The following is a 14,742-nucleotide window of genomic DNA, read 5'->3' as shown; positions in this document are numbered from 1 at the left end:
GAGAAAATTGGCGTATTTTCTCAACATAACAATTCGACCGCTCACCTGGCAACTAAATTAATCCAACTTCACGTTTAATGATATGCAAAAATTCAACAAGCGAATTGTTTTCTTTTTGCAGTTAACACGAAAGTGAGCTGCCTCGCTCCTGAAACAATGTCGTCATAGGAACAAATCAATATCTCTCATTGTTGCTGGTTCGAGAGTTCCCAGAGGTAATGGGCGGAGCTTGGTAAGCGGCTGATGCAGTAAAACCACATCAAAAATTATTCCCACAAATACATTCCTAAAAATGTAGAAATGAAAACAGTTCGAAAAGAATGCTGCATTAGATGACGTCATGTATGTTTATGCTTTTGAAAGCGAAGCGTGTTAGTAAACAGCGCTTTATGTACGGCGATCGTTAGGATGAGCGGAAGAGCACGGCACGCAAACCCAGCTGATAGGAAGTCGGAGAGTGGCGAAACCACCGACAGCTGCTAAGGAAGAAACACATGAGGAGCTGCAAGCGTTAACATGGTGAGTACTTCAGTTTCCTAAAAATGCTGGATTTAAAATTTAGCTAGAAATGTTGCCGACTGTTTCAACAGTAAATGACCGAAGATCGGGTCGCTGTAGAACTGTTTGTGTCTTGAATGAGCTTAATCTGAAACGGCGACAACATATGTTTGCAACTTTGCTACCAAATGCTATCACCGTTTCGATATTTTCAATGAAATTTCCAACGCCAACTACTCTGGCTAAAAGTCGTTAAATACGATAGAAACTGAGGCAAAGTAGGAACAGTTTCGATTCATTCAAAATAAGGAAATGTCTGTCTGGCTAATTAGGGTTATTTTTAAGTGATAAATTTTAAGATACCGGCACACATAACGGTACATATGATAGATGAACAGGTACCATTTTTGCGCAAAGTTTGAATAGAATCTTATTTAAGATTCCGATATAAATTAATACAAAAGTGATATAAATATAAACTTATTACAAACTAGATTAAGTATATTAATATTATGCGTTTCCTGTTGGGAAATCAGTTTTATTTAAATTACTACGGAAGTCACAAGAGGAACTCTTTAGTGCCATATCCCATGGATCAAGTGTAATTTTGCATTGCCAGTAAGGCCGTTTGACAGTTCAAACTAGTGGCGCACCCAAAGAAAAAGGAAAAAAAAAAAAACTAGAAAATTTTCCAAAAATCTTTTCCTAATTAAAATTCTTTTATTATTATTATTTTTTTATTTATGCTGTGTCGTGTCTTCTGTTTCTATACTACTTGTGAATTAGCGATCATTGCAGATGCTCAGTCATAGGTCGTATGCGATGCGTAGTGTGTATTCTCAAATCGTCTACTTAACTCGGCCCCCTCCCCAAGATTAAATAATGAGTGCGCTACTGGTTCAAACAACGTAAAAAATTTTGCTTTCGACGAGGCTGTGATGTTTTCAAAATCCACACGCAACAAGCGCCATGCAATATATGAAAACTCAAAATGACGTTGAGAATAATTCGGCCTGGCTATCGCTTTTTTATTATGCTTTTTTTTTTAAATTCCTTGCTTTCTGAACCTTCTGTTACTATGTTCATTCTATTGATACAATGTTTTTTGTTTAATCAATTTTTTCATTTTTTTTTTATTCGGCCAACTTTTTTATTATTTTTCTTAATATTTTCATTTCGTGTGTTGTGTTTATTTGTTGCATTTTTGATGTTTCTATTCTTGTTTCACGTGCATAAGTTATGTTGGTCGGACAACTGATTTATCGATTCTTAAATTTGTTTCCTTTCGTTACAATTTTCCCCCGTATACTTGAAGTTTCTTGATGTTTTATTACCTCACGGGGATTGCTCTTTTACTTCATTCTGCGTTATATACTTTTGCAGAATATGTTATATATTATATTTATTCCAATGTATTTAAATACCATTACGTTATATTTTCCCGTTTAGATGCAATTTACTTTTTTTTTTTTTTTATTTCGCTGTTGATATTTTCATGTTGAAACTGCGGCTTATCTTTTGGAATTTAAATAAATACTTTTTGAGATCGTCTTCTGTAAGTGATAGTGCATCATCTGCATATCCGATCAAATTTAACTTTTCTTTTTTGATTTATATTCCTTTCAGTTTCTTCTTATTATTATGTTATTAGTGTTATTTATTTCCTCCATGAATATGTTAAATAAACATAGAATTAAAGAATTGCTTTGTCTGATCCCTTTCTTTGTAAGCATTTTTTGCATATTTTTATCTTAATATTTTATTAAATATTCATTTTTGTGCGTAAATCTTCAATCCTTTCGATAATTTGCAGCGGTATATTTCTTGATGCTAGAAACAGCATCCCGAAATCTGATTTATATCAAAAACGCAAAAATACTGATTTCTTTTTTCCTCTTCCAATCAATACATTTTTATTAGCGCAACAAAATGGCATCCAAAACAAGCATTCGCAGCAGAGAATCGCCGACGGGCAACCAGAAATGCAGGCGATCTCAGCAGCGGGTTCTGCTGATATCTCCTGTTCATTCACTTCCTTCGCATCGAAACAAGAAACGTGGAAATAGTAAAAGGAACTCTATCCAAGCAACTAAAGCTACGAGGAGAGCGCATTAAGGCTCAACTGCCTGTTCTTGAAGTGGATTTGTTGATTAAAAACTTGAGTTCTTCATTCCTGCATAACAGGCAAATTCTGCGTATCAGACAGGATAACTCACTTTATTGAAAGTGAATTTGAAGAGCCTTTATTCAAGTTCCAGACTTTCTAGGCGGGATTTGAATCAAACGTCACGACATTCTGGAAGGGCTGTTTCTACATTTTGCGGGGCCCTGTGCGAATGGGAAAAGCGGGGCCCCTGAAAGTTATAACTTTTATGGAAATTTTAAATGGATATCTTGTTAATTAATTAATTATATCAAATATGAAAAATATTTATGCACATAAATAAACAAGTATGCTCTTTAGCATCAATTTAAGTAAAGGAAAAAACTAGTTAAAAAATAAATGTGTTTGTATGTACATGATATATTATTTTATTATGTAAGTACACATATAAATACGTCAGAACAATGATTTATTTAATAATATAAATAATAATATAAAATATGAAAAAAATATCCATTTTTACTATAAAGAATGAAATATATGTATAACAACGTATAAGATTTAAAAGAAATCTTAATATATTAAATTTTATTTAACCTAATGCGCTTATCAATAAAATCATTTATAACGCTATCAAAATTCAAATTTTTTTTTTTGCAATTTCATGCTCTATAGATATTATTGCCAGGGACGACAAACGTTCTTGAGACATTGAAGATCGCAAATAGGTTTTTATTAATTTTAATTTGGCAAATGACCTTTCTACTGATGCGACCGTAACTGGGCTGGTCAATATTTTAAATGTCGTAGTAATATTTGGATAAATATCAGACAAATTATTTGCAATTATGAATTTTAAAATATTAATGGGTGCATCTTCTGGAACAATATTTCTAAAAATAATTAATTCATTGTAAAATTCAGATTCATCAATATCTGTATTTAATTTTTGATACACCTGTTTGCAGCAAAATTTTAATTCATTTTCTTATTAATTTCATATCATAAAGAAATCCAAATAATTTTTGGTGAATTTAATACAATTAAATCTTTTTTGACAGATTGTCAAAAAAAGATTTAATTGTATTAAATTCACCAAAAATTTGAGCAGTAACTAAATTTACAAAAACGAAATTTATCCTAAAATTATCTTTATCACCTATCTGTGATTCATCAGGCGTTTCATAATCAAAAAATACTTTTCTTCGACGTACTCTACTTTCTTTAAATTTAATTTCTAACAGATTTGACAGTTCTTTAGCAATCTTAAAACAGCTATCAAATCCTGATATTCTCTGCTCTTTAAAGTACTGCACTATTTAATATGCTTAGTTGCTACATCTATGGGAATTTTTGCATTTTGTAATACTTCATTTACTAAATTAACTTTTGACAAAAGCTCATACCAAATTACAAGGCTTAGTATAAACTCAAATGAATCTATTTGTTCATATATTGAAACCACCTCTACTTCGATGGTATTATCTGATGCAGTTTTAAATAATTCTTTTAGTGCATTTAAAAATTCTGGAATTTGAAAGCGTACAGCTCTAATTGATTCTATTCTACATTCCCATCTCGTATCACATAACAGCTTTGGAGTTAATTGTTTAACAAATCTCTTTAATATGTCCCAACGTGAAGTTGAGGCAGCAAATAATGCATATATATTTTGTATAACATTAAAAAATTTTATTGCTATAATTGATGATTTCGCGACATCCCCTAAAACCAAATTGAAATTATGACAGGCGCAAGGAGTATAAAATGCCTTTTCGTTTTCATTTAAAATGTAAGCGCGGACTCCCTTATATACTCCTTTCATATTCGCTCCGTTATCATACTCTTGCCCTCTACAATTTAAGATTTAATTTATTCAAAAGTGATTTTATGTTTTCATATATACCTTTACCAGTAATGTCATAAGTTGTTAAAAACGTCAAAGAGTGTTCGCAAATTTCAATATCTGCTTCAAATATATGTAAAAATCTAAAAATTACTGAAATTTGCTCCTGATGACTAACATCAGGAGTACAATCGAGAATTATTGAATAGCACTTTGCCTGTCGTATCATATTTACAATATTTTGTTGAATTTTGGTTTCCCTATCAACAATTCATTCATTTTGCACAATGGGTGATAGATACGAATTTTGTTTCTTACCTATAATTTTTTTCCCGAACATCGCATTAAATGATCTTTTAAAAGTGGATCAAATTCTGCAATTAATTCTATGATTCCAAAAAAAATTACCATTATGGGCTGCGTACAAAGTATGAAAATTAACTCTAAAAGCTAAATTCGTCTTAAAACATTTCTTAACCGTTCTGCTTCAAATTTTATGACATTCTGATTTGTCTGATCAATTGTATTGTGATTTTTTAAATTACATTCCATTTCTGTCCATGAATACATGTATTTCATGTGCACTGGAGTTCGTTCGTGCGACTTTAATCTTTCACTTACATGTCGCCAGTCAGAAAAGCCATTATTAGATAAAAAAAATTATCATCGGAAGAAAATAATTTGCAACAAAAACAAAAAAATAGAATTGGAAGAGTTTGAATACACAAGCCATCTTCTGTTTTGCTCCCCTCTGTTTGCATTTGTCCTAACATAGCGAGCTGTGGAAAAACACCTCTTGTTGTCATCTGTTGGAAATTCATTTTCAGTCGAAAGAGACGGTGGACCACGTTGTACAATTTGTGTTAGTGTTGCGGTGTTCAGAATTTTGGGCCATGTTGCTGGATCATCAATAGTAAATAGTTCACCTTCGTCAGGTCTCTCAGTTTTAGGATCTTCAATACTCATTGTTTGACCAAACGCGTCATGTTCTCCGCTTCCTTTGAGTATTTCAGAGCTCTCATTATTAATTAATGTTGAATTCTATTTCTTAAACTGTCTTTTATAAAATTCATTTCGAAAAATAATGACTCACAAGCATATGTAGGGGAGAAAATTGATAATATAGCCATCGCTATTTTTTTTATATTTATTCTTACTGTATTAGAGGGCCCAGTCCCAGCAAACTTGCTCGTAAATACCGTTCCCACCAGAAACACAGTATCCAACTAAAACTTTTGTCTAATTTTTCAATTACATGAAATAAGTGTTTGTTTGATTGCATTTCAAATTCTCGATGTCAGCATGACAGATCACGGAGACTAACTTCAAATAAAATTCTACTACGAATTGAAACATGGCACATAATGAGTGTGTGAGTTCACCTGCCAACTGAAACGCAAACAAGCAGCAATAAAAATCAACCAAGGGTTGAAACTCTGTGTGAGTAGAGCCCACCGGTAATGAGAAGTTCTGTAGGAACGATAAGCGACACCCCGTCGTGAATGTCTTAAAACTAAGAAATATATAGCGAATGTTGTTATGACAGATGCTATGGAATTCGGTTGAAGAGAATTAACATTTCAGTTCAAAAATTGTCAGTTCCATTTGTCTTTAAAGGGTCGCGTGATCTTTTGTTAATACCGCACCAATAGAATTCATGTGTTCATAGCTGCTCTCTCCTGTAAAACAAAATTTAACTTGTACGTATTGTAACAATTAAAAAAAAATGGTTGAATAATTTATAAGCGTATAAAAGGATACCATATGTAAATCGTTGGCGTGCCAGCAAAATTCTCGGGCGTGCCATAGGTTCGCCACCCGTGTTGTACGATATTGTTATATATCTTAGAGTAGTTTCAAATACTACCGCTACGATCTTATTTCGCTTACTATAACAACAATAGTTGGTTGTAAAATTATATACATATATTTTTCTATATAATAATATTTTTATAGAATAATTATAATATTAATTTATATAATAATTTTAAAAAATTAATTTTTTTTTCGATTTTTTGCGCTTTGCGGGGCCCTGTGCCACCGCACAGTTCGCACACCCATGATTACGGCCCTACATTCTGGTGACCTCGCCCAAGGGGACGCAAAAAAAAAAAAAAAAAAAAAAAAAAAGTTCGACTGAGTCCACCGAAGCTACTTTTATTCAAAACCAAGAAAGGAAATCACGCGTTAGCATGCAAAACGCAAATTAACAACAGAAGGTTTCCGACAGTGCCAGCTTTCGATATGGGTCAAAAATGTGTTAACTCATTTCCCACATTTGCTTGTTCTAGTGCTTCTACGTCGATCTGCACAGTAACTATAAACAATGCATTCTACGAGTGGAAAGAGATCTTCAGGATCTCACAAATGTGCATTATTATATAAATATTTCTGTGCTGTTTGCCGATTAGTTTCATTGGACTCTTGCAGTGGATTTTAATTCATCGACGGAGGCCGGCAATACCAGGAGTGAACTTGCAAACTTGAATTACGAAATGAGCCTGACTTTACGGCATTCACTGAATAATTTATGTTTTGCCTATGGATTTAAATGAATTACTAAGATTCTTGTATTATTTCATAATTTAAATCACGAAGTAAAATTCATATTTTAATAATAGCGGCCTGAATATTTCTACTATGACACCAGGTGGTAAAAAAACTATTTCCCTTCCAGTTACTAACTGGAATTTCTACCAAGCTTTATTGTTATTATTATCATCATCATCTTTCGCAGATTTTTTTATTCATCCCTGAGAAACGAGGTTTCAACTCCGCACTCAGAGGGGGAAGAAAAAAAAAAATCGATCGTGAACACGCAGTGGTGTAGCTAGAACTTTTGCCGCCCCTCTCAATACACACCAAAAATACTACAAAAAGTCAAAACGACGTATAGGGAAATAAATTAAAACACTGAGTTTATTTTTGAAGTAAAACTTTAATTTCAACATTCTAAAATGTTAGTTTTCTTGCTTTTCTGTTAGCAAAATCGTCGATGACATTGGCAAAGTCTATTTCATAGTAATGTAGGTAATTCTAAATCAATTTTATTTAGAAAAACTCCTCTCATAACTAGCAACACTTACAGCAATTGTGAGGAAAATTCGCAGTAGTATTACAATATTTGGGACTGAGTTCTCGAGACTGTATTTCAGAATTAACTGCAAAAGTTCAAATATGTTCAAAGTGACCGACCCCTCTAGCTACGCCTCTGTGAACACGATAATACTAATTATGCTTAGGAACACGACATGGCGGTAGGTTATTCCATTTTTCTGTAATTTTACTAAATCCCTTTTTGCATGCATCGTTTTTTACGCTTAATATCTTGGTTCGGACATATGTCGGGAAATGACAGAAAAAATCGTAAATCCAAAATTCTCAAGTCGTGATAAAGTCGAAAGAAAATTGTTGTCTATTCTCGTTCGTATTTTCAACATAGTAAACAAAGAATTTAACATCCGATCAAAATTATGTTTCTGTTTAGTAACATTATTTTTATTTCCCCTTCTTACAGGGAGTATAATTGTTTCAAAAACGGATTCCGCTACAATTCAAACGATAAATGCCAGAGCATGTCAAATCAAGTGTTAATAGTTATCTATTTACATCCCTAGGATAAAATGGATGACCATTTTATTAAGATAATGATCGTTTTTTTTTTTTTTTTTTTATCGCTGAGATAGCGAAGGGTAGAAAATGAATAATCATTAGTGTCCAGCTTAGTAAAACACAAGTGCACATGTTGGTCGGAGTGCCTGCTTAAATGCCAACGAGCATGTCTAAGCAAATACTTAACTCCCATTAGAATGCTCATAAAACTCGCAAGGAATTAGCTTTCTGAATGGACCGAGCTGGTCGTGTAATGGCGCCGTTTGTCTTAGACGAACGTGTCGACAATACTTTGTCTCGGATGTAGTTAATGGAGTGGTGACTTACAAAACGCACGTCAGCGGATATTATACTGACCTGGCGTCAAGCCAGGAAGTGCACGTAGCCATTCGAAGCGTTTTCATGTTTTGTTATTCCCGTATTTTCTGCTGGTTATTTAATTACCATTTCCGAGTTGCTTAAATAAGCCCAGCTATAAATTAGTTCCTGCAGTTAATGAGTAAACGCGACAGGCGTCTGCTTCAGGTTTATTGCGCATGTGCGTGTTGCTAATTTGGTTGACTGCATCATTTTCGTATTTGCATCGTTAAAAAAAAAATGCGCAAGTGAAGAACTTTTAGTTTGATAATGTTGGGAAATCAATAATAATAAGAACGAAAACAGCCATTTGACAAGTGGACTGTTGTAAAATAGTGTGACAGTAAATGTCTAATGTATTGGTCAACTTACAAGAATGGAGGGGACCTTTTCATGTTCAGAGACGCAGGGTTACTGCCGAAACTGCATGGATGAACCATATGAAGCGATGACTTAATCTGACGGTCTTAAACTAGGTCATGGAGTGGTCATTACGATGTCAACCTAAGGATATGAATTATTTACGTAGGAAGAATACGTGAAAGAAATAATAATCTTTTTTTAATCTATTGATATCAGTCGGTTTTTTCTCGCAAACTGACTGAAAGAACACATGCAATTTATCAAAGTAATAAAATTGACCACATATGCCTAGCTGCTTCGTCCGTAATCCCAAAACAACTGCTACTGAATATCATAAGTAAGTTTTTGCAAGTATACTTGAGAAAATTGCATAAAAATTGTGAAAGGCAACTTGAACAAGGGGTTCAATGCCAGATAGATCCGAAGGATGTAAAAGATTGCTTGATGTAAAATGAGGTGTAAGACAAGGATGCTCATTATCTCTTCTCTTATTCATCGTCTATATGGAGCACGTTATAAAGGGAAGTGGTATTAAATTGGAAATATTCCACTGCTTTTATTCAACAGCATGCAAAGAATTATCTGAAACGATTAAGCATCGTCTACAGTGTAACAAAAAAACAAGCATGATTTTACATCAAATCTGGTCTTCCTTAATACATAACGGCACACTTTTATCCACCAGCAGCCAGCGTGACAGCGAACGCACGCTTTCATTGTTCAAAGGAGTTGAAATATTCTTCACTAGAAATGTTAACTGTTATTACTTTGCTTGTAATTTTTTAATTTATTCGTGCTATTTCCTGATGAAGTGAAACAAAGATTTTTCACGAGACTAGTCGAAATAAAAACAGTTTCTGTTTGATATCTTTGTGCGTGTGTAATAATGGAAATAATTAGTACTAATCTGTCCTTTCTTCACAAAGGCCTACCCAATGATGTACACTATTTCATTATGTGCGCTTTACAGCCTGATTCTTTTATAATTCTAATTAATATTTGATTGTAATCATGTGTATTTTACTGTTAATTGTGTTCACTGAGGGATTAAAACCCGAGATATTTTCCTGAAACAAAAATCCTACTTGCCTTAGCTCGACTGAATGAAAGTTTATAGTCACCGCCTACAATTCCGGTTGGATTCTTCTGCTGATTCTTCTACAATTGGTTTTCTTAGAATAAGTGCTACAGGAACTGACGATCTTCTGTACCAAAATGTTCCTCTGTGCTCTGTCTTTTTTTTTTTTTTTTTTGTTTACTTTATTATAGATTTTTACGATTTTACATTTTTAAAAATTTATTTTATACATAATCCAGAAATCTTGCTCTAGAGATCGAACATGGAACTTTTTTCAAGCAACTTCAGGCTTCAAAACAGAGCGATGGTCTCATACAGGTCGGTGAAAATCATCTTCTACCTAACGACATTCACAAAAATTCAGGCTCATGGCAAGACTCGAACCCGTAACATCTTGACGGGAAAGCGGAGTGTTATTTACTCGGCTAACTGGGCACGCACCCTTGAACTCTTAAAATTCTTCCCTTTTTTTGAACAGTATTCAATTAAAAGTGTGTTTTATTTTGTAATGAATGCAAAAACCTCAAAAGAAGATTTTGAAAGTAATATTTTGAGATGTACTTTCACATTTTTATCAGTTTTAAAATTAAGAGAAATAAATTTGCATCGCCAAATGTCGTCAACACTTCTTTCTATCTTCGCTCCTAAAAATTCTGAAGCAAACCCAAAAGAGAGACTTTGTCTTATCAATATCGGTATTTTGCTATTTTTCATAACGACATCAAAGTCTCGTCATTTTTTGTATCCGTCTCAGCGAGGTGACATTGTCTAGAAGGGCTGTATCCTTCTTCCACCCCACCCTCTTTTTTAAAAATGAAAATCGAATAAAATTTGCGACATTGTCATTTTCGTCAATCGTTAGACGAAAAGCATTATTGTCGCCAATCTTATTTTCTTTTCTTGAAAAGCATGTGCCACATGAATTGTGCGTTACATTTGCTTGCTCTCATAAAAAAAAAAAAAAAAAGTTTTCCATTAAGGTGCAGATCTCGCGATCCCTCCTTTTCCGAATAAAGCATGTCCGAAAGTCATCGATTCATAAAAAAATTACTAGCGAGCTCCACCCTAGTAATTAGCTTCTACTGTCAACAGTAACCTTCGTATCCTCGAGGAGCTCAAACACACTTTTTCATTTTATCCAAGTTTCCTTCTGGATGGCCGGAAAAAAAAATCAATAATGCTACGCTAGACCACGCATTTCCAAGACCTATTTTCGAAGTACTCCGTGTCCACATCACTCATGATGACGACAGAAGCGAAGCAAAATAAATTCAGCCTACGGCAAAAGATGGAGTGGTTCATGAGAGAAAGATGAAACTGCCGACTGTGTGCCTTGAGCATCAAACCGTCAGAAAAAAGGTTTCTGTGTTGATATTCATTTCGAAAGCAACGATTCTTCTGGAATGACCTTGAGCGTGGTTAAACAAAGAACCACTCACCGAAAATAATTTATATCGTAAGTAGCTCGCCTGTTTCATCTGCAAACTCGGAAAAGAAAATTTCAAATTAATTACCCTCTCTGAACGATTCCGACTTTGCTCTAATTCGATTTTTAATCTACTTCTTCTCGACTCCAGACTAATATCTTTGGTGTATGCAAAAAAAAAACCTCTATTTTTGGTGGGTATTTGTCTCCTTTACGCTATAATAATTATGCTATTTAAACATAACATTAAATAAAAATATACTCTTTTAGCATTAGTTAAATATATTAAAAAGAAAAAAAGTTGCATTCTTTGACACATTCATAAATTGGCGCTGCAAGCAACTACTTATAAATAAATAAATAAACACTATACTGCTCCTTTCTCGCGTGAGCGTTCACACATTTAAGTGATAAAATTAAATCCACAACATTTGACATTTTACTTAAATGTGCACTTTCCTACATGTAAATTTTACAAAACGTAAAATAAAATGCAATCTGTATGCTATATTTTAAATACACAGCATATCATCAATAAGGATATTAATATGCATGTTTAAATACTTGAATTCCAAATACGCACTTTATGTCCTGATGGCGCTTTATTTTTTCTCTCACGATTCGCTTGTTGAGATTTTTAGCTTTGGAACCGAAGTGATCAAGAAATAGTACCCATATTTTCGCTCTTTAAGAAAATTCAAGGTTGTTCATTTGCGAACACAGGAATACAAGTTTCTTATATGCTGATGTGTTACGTTTACGATAAAGTAATTATGATTAATTGGTGGTTGTTTATCTATTCAAATATGTATCTCCAAATCATGCATGATTTCTTTGCATAATTTGGGTAGTTTTGTGCTATATTTGGCAAAATTTTCATCATATGTTAATGTTTTTTTTTGTGTGTGTGTGTGTGTGTGTGTGTCTCTCTACCTCAGCGCAGAAGAACGTAGTATGCATGAATTAATTTTTTTGACGCTAGATGGAAGCATGAGTTCAACGGCTATAATTATGGCATAAGTTATTTCATATCGGTATATTAAATTGTAGTTTTATAATTCGTTAATGGCAGAAGTAAAGTCAACAGTCATAAAATGAAAAAGGTGAAGATCAAATAGGAAAAATGTAAGTACGAAAGCTAATTTGTTAAATCCTCACAGAGCTTCACGAATGATGCAGATCGTTAAATAACTAATATAAAGTTGTATCTTGAAAGCTGGAAAAAAATTAATTTTAAAGCTTAAAAGGTTAACGAAGCCGGTTAAATTTTGTTAGTAATAAATATTGAAGCAATTTGTTGAAATGCTTATGGGAGGATATATCAATCTAAAATACCCTAGATAACTCTATACATTCTTATTACATGACACGAGTATTACATAACTTCTAATTTGATATGATAAACTATCTCCTAACTCCGTCACGTATTTTGTTTGCATGCAGCGGAAACCTGCAACAAAATATAAATTAGACTTGTTTTGGTTATTTAAATATCCGAATAGGATTTTGTATAATGCATGTAAAAGAATAACACGTCAAACTCAATTTTGCCCATGCAATAAAATAAACGTACAGTACTGTAATGAAAACTGGCCATAATTCGTGATGAAAACACCTGCAGCAATGAATCACGCATGCACGCCCTTATTATGCTAATGTCAAAAGTGGCGCAAAGTATAACTCAGTGCAATAAGCCTATGTAACGGTCTGCCAGGTGAAATTAAACACAAAGTTTGCATTATTTAATGTGATTTAGCAATTGTATGTTTTGGTTTTATATTTCAAATTATAAAAGTTATTGATATTTTGAATATTATTGAAACAACTTGGGTTTTATTATTTTCGGAAGCCTTACACAGCAGTTAAGCCTAATCTGCATAATTAAAATACAGTTAAGCGATGAAAAACTTACGAATAATGAGAATGGGGGGGGGGGGTACTTATTTCATTAAAATGGCACATATTAGACAGCATTATACACGGGAGGAGGGGGATTTACATTCTTAAATGCAACACATTTCTCCCTAAAATACAAAAATAATGTTATTATGGAATAACATTATTTTTTTTTAATTACCACCTCAGGTTGTTGAGGATTTATTTTTAATCCATTATGAGATTACGACCCTGAAAGCCTGAAGTAGCTTGAAAAATTCAAGGATCCCTTAGTCCCAGTATGGTGTCAATTAACATAGGTTGACGACGATTCGTTGGTGAGAATATCATTTTATACATTTTTCATTGCCTGCACTGAATAGGTTCTATCAGATCTACATTTGAATTATGAATCAGTAAATGATACCACTAAATTCCTGAGTATGAAAATACGGAAAAAACCCTCTCTCCTAACAAATCAATAATCACTACTTCTTTGCTCACAAGAGGTCGCGATGAATACTCGTGCAATCCAAAGAAAACATTTTTGTGATTAACGATCACAAAGTAATTAACGATAACACAAAGATACCCTTACATTTACGATAGAACGTGAGGATGAAGATGCTCGAGAATTATCTTCAAAACAAATAAGATTAATGAGAAAAACAGAAAAGGCGAAGCTAAAACTGGAACACGAAGGGTAGCTTTTTCCACATTTTCAGGGAAATATTTTTTTCATTGTTTTAATAAATTGAGGGACGAGAAGATAGTGTATTTAGTGTTATGTAAGGGAAGATAAACTTTATAAGAGGTACCAATTTTTTTTTTTTTTTTTAATATTCTTAAGTTCAGTTTGTGAAATTGACTGGTGGGCTACGATGGGAGGTCTCATGGATCGCATTCCTGATAAAAGTTATTCCTCGCCCTGAAACACGAATGGGGGGGGGGATAAATTCTGCAGAGCCAAAACAATAATGTAATGGTCTTACAATAATTACTCGCTTGAGGCTCTGAAATTTCATCTCAATAATAATAAAATCTATCGTAAACAAGATTTCAAAATGGAATTACTTTTTTCGCAATTATTATAATACTGATAGCAGATTTTTTTTTTTTAAGAAATGTGAATTCCATCTGCGAAAAGTTGCAGACGTCTAGAAGTGGCGTGGATGAGGATAACGATTAGATAAACCCGAAGCCATTTCTAGAGACCCAATGGGGGTTAGGTCTACTTTTATGGTTACCCAGTCCATCTTGGGAGGGTGTTTATTCACTTGTATGAATAAATGTATCAAGGTGAAAGACAATCACAGAAATGCATGCCCACGGCGGGATTCGAACCCGCAGCCTTTTAGCTGGAAAGCGGATACGCTAACCACTCGGCCAACCAGGCCGGCCATCAGGTTGGTAAATTTCAGATTAAAGAGCAAACTAATATTTTTATAATAATTCTGATAAGACTTTCTTTAGCCAGTTCCAGGGTTATATGACCTTTGTTAAAGAAAGCAGGGTGTTTTTCCTTACAAAAAAACTGATTTTTTTTCTGCGTATTTAAAAAATATGACCGTTTAAAATTAGAA

General features: G+C 33.5%; 1 protein-coding gene across 2 annotated transcripts in view; it reads left to right on the top strand.

Annotated features, from left to right (window-relative positions):
• Positions 1 to 306: 306 nt before the first annotated feature.
• Positions 307 to 14,742, top strand: part of LOC150105295 (uncharacterized) — a 35,158-nt gene continuing 20,722 nt past the window's right edge. The window contains exons 1-2 of one of the 2 annotated variants that reach the window (XM_090394068.1): positions 307 to 519; positions 14,282 to 14,565. The gene's annotated coding sequence lies outside the window, so the exon portion shown is untranslated. The remainder of the gene's footprint in view (positions 520 to 14,281; positions 14,566 to 14,742) is intronic. The other variant, XM_090394067.1, reaches the window with a different exon arrangement.

Source organism: Typopeltis vanoorti, chromosome 6, assembly GCF_054136105.1.
Source record: "Typopeltis vanoorti isolate ZY-2024b chromosome 6, IOZ_Tvanoo_1.0, whole genome shotgun sequence".
Lineage (NCBI taxonomy): Eukaryota > Metazoa > Arthropoda > Arachnida > Uropygi > Thelyphonidae > Typopeltis > Typopeltis vanoorti.
Note: the sequence above shows the minus strand (reverse complement) of the source record. Positions and strands in the feature narration are given on the sequence as shown.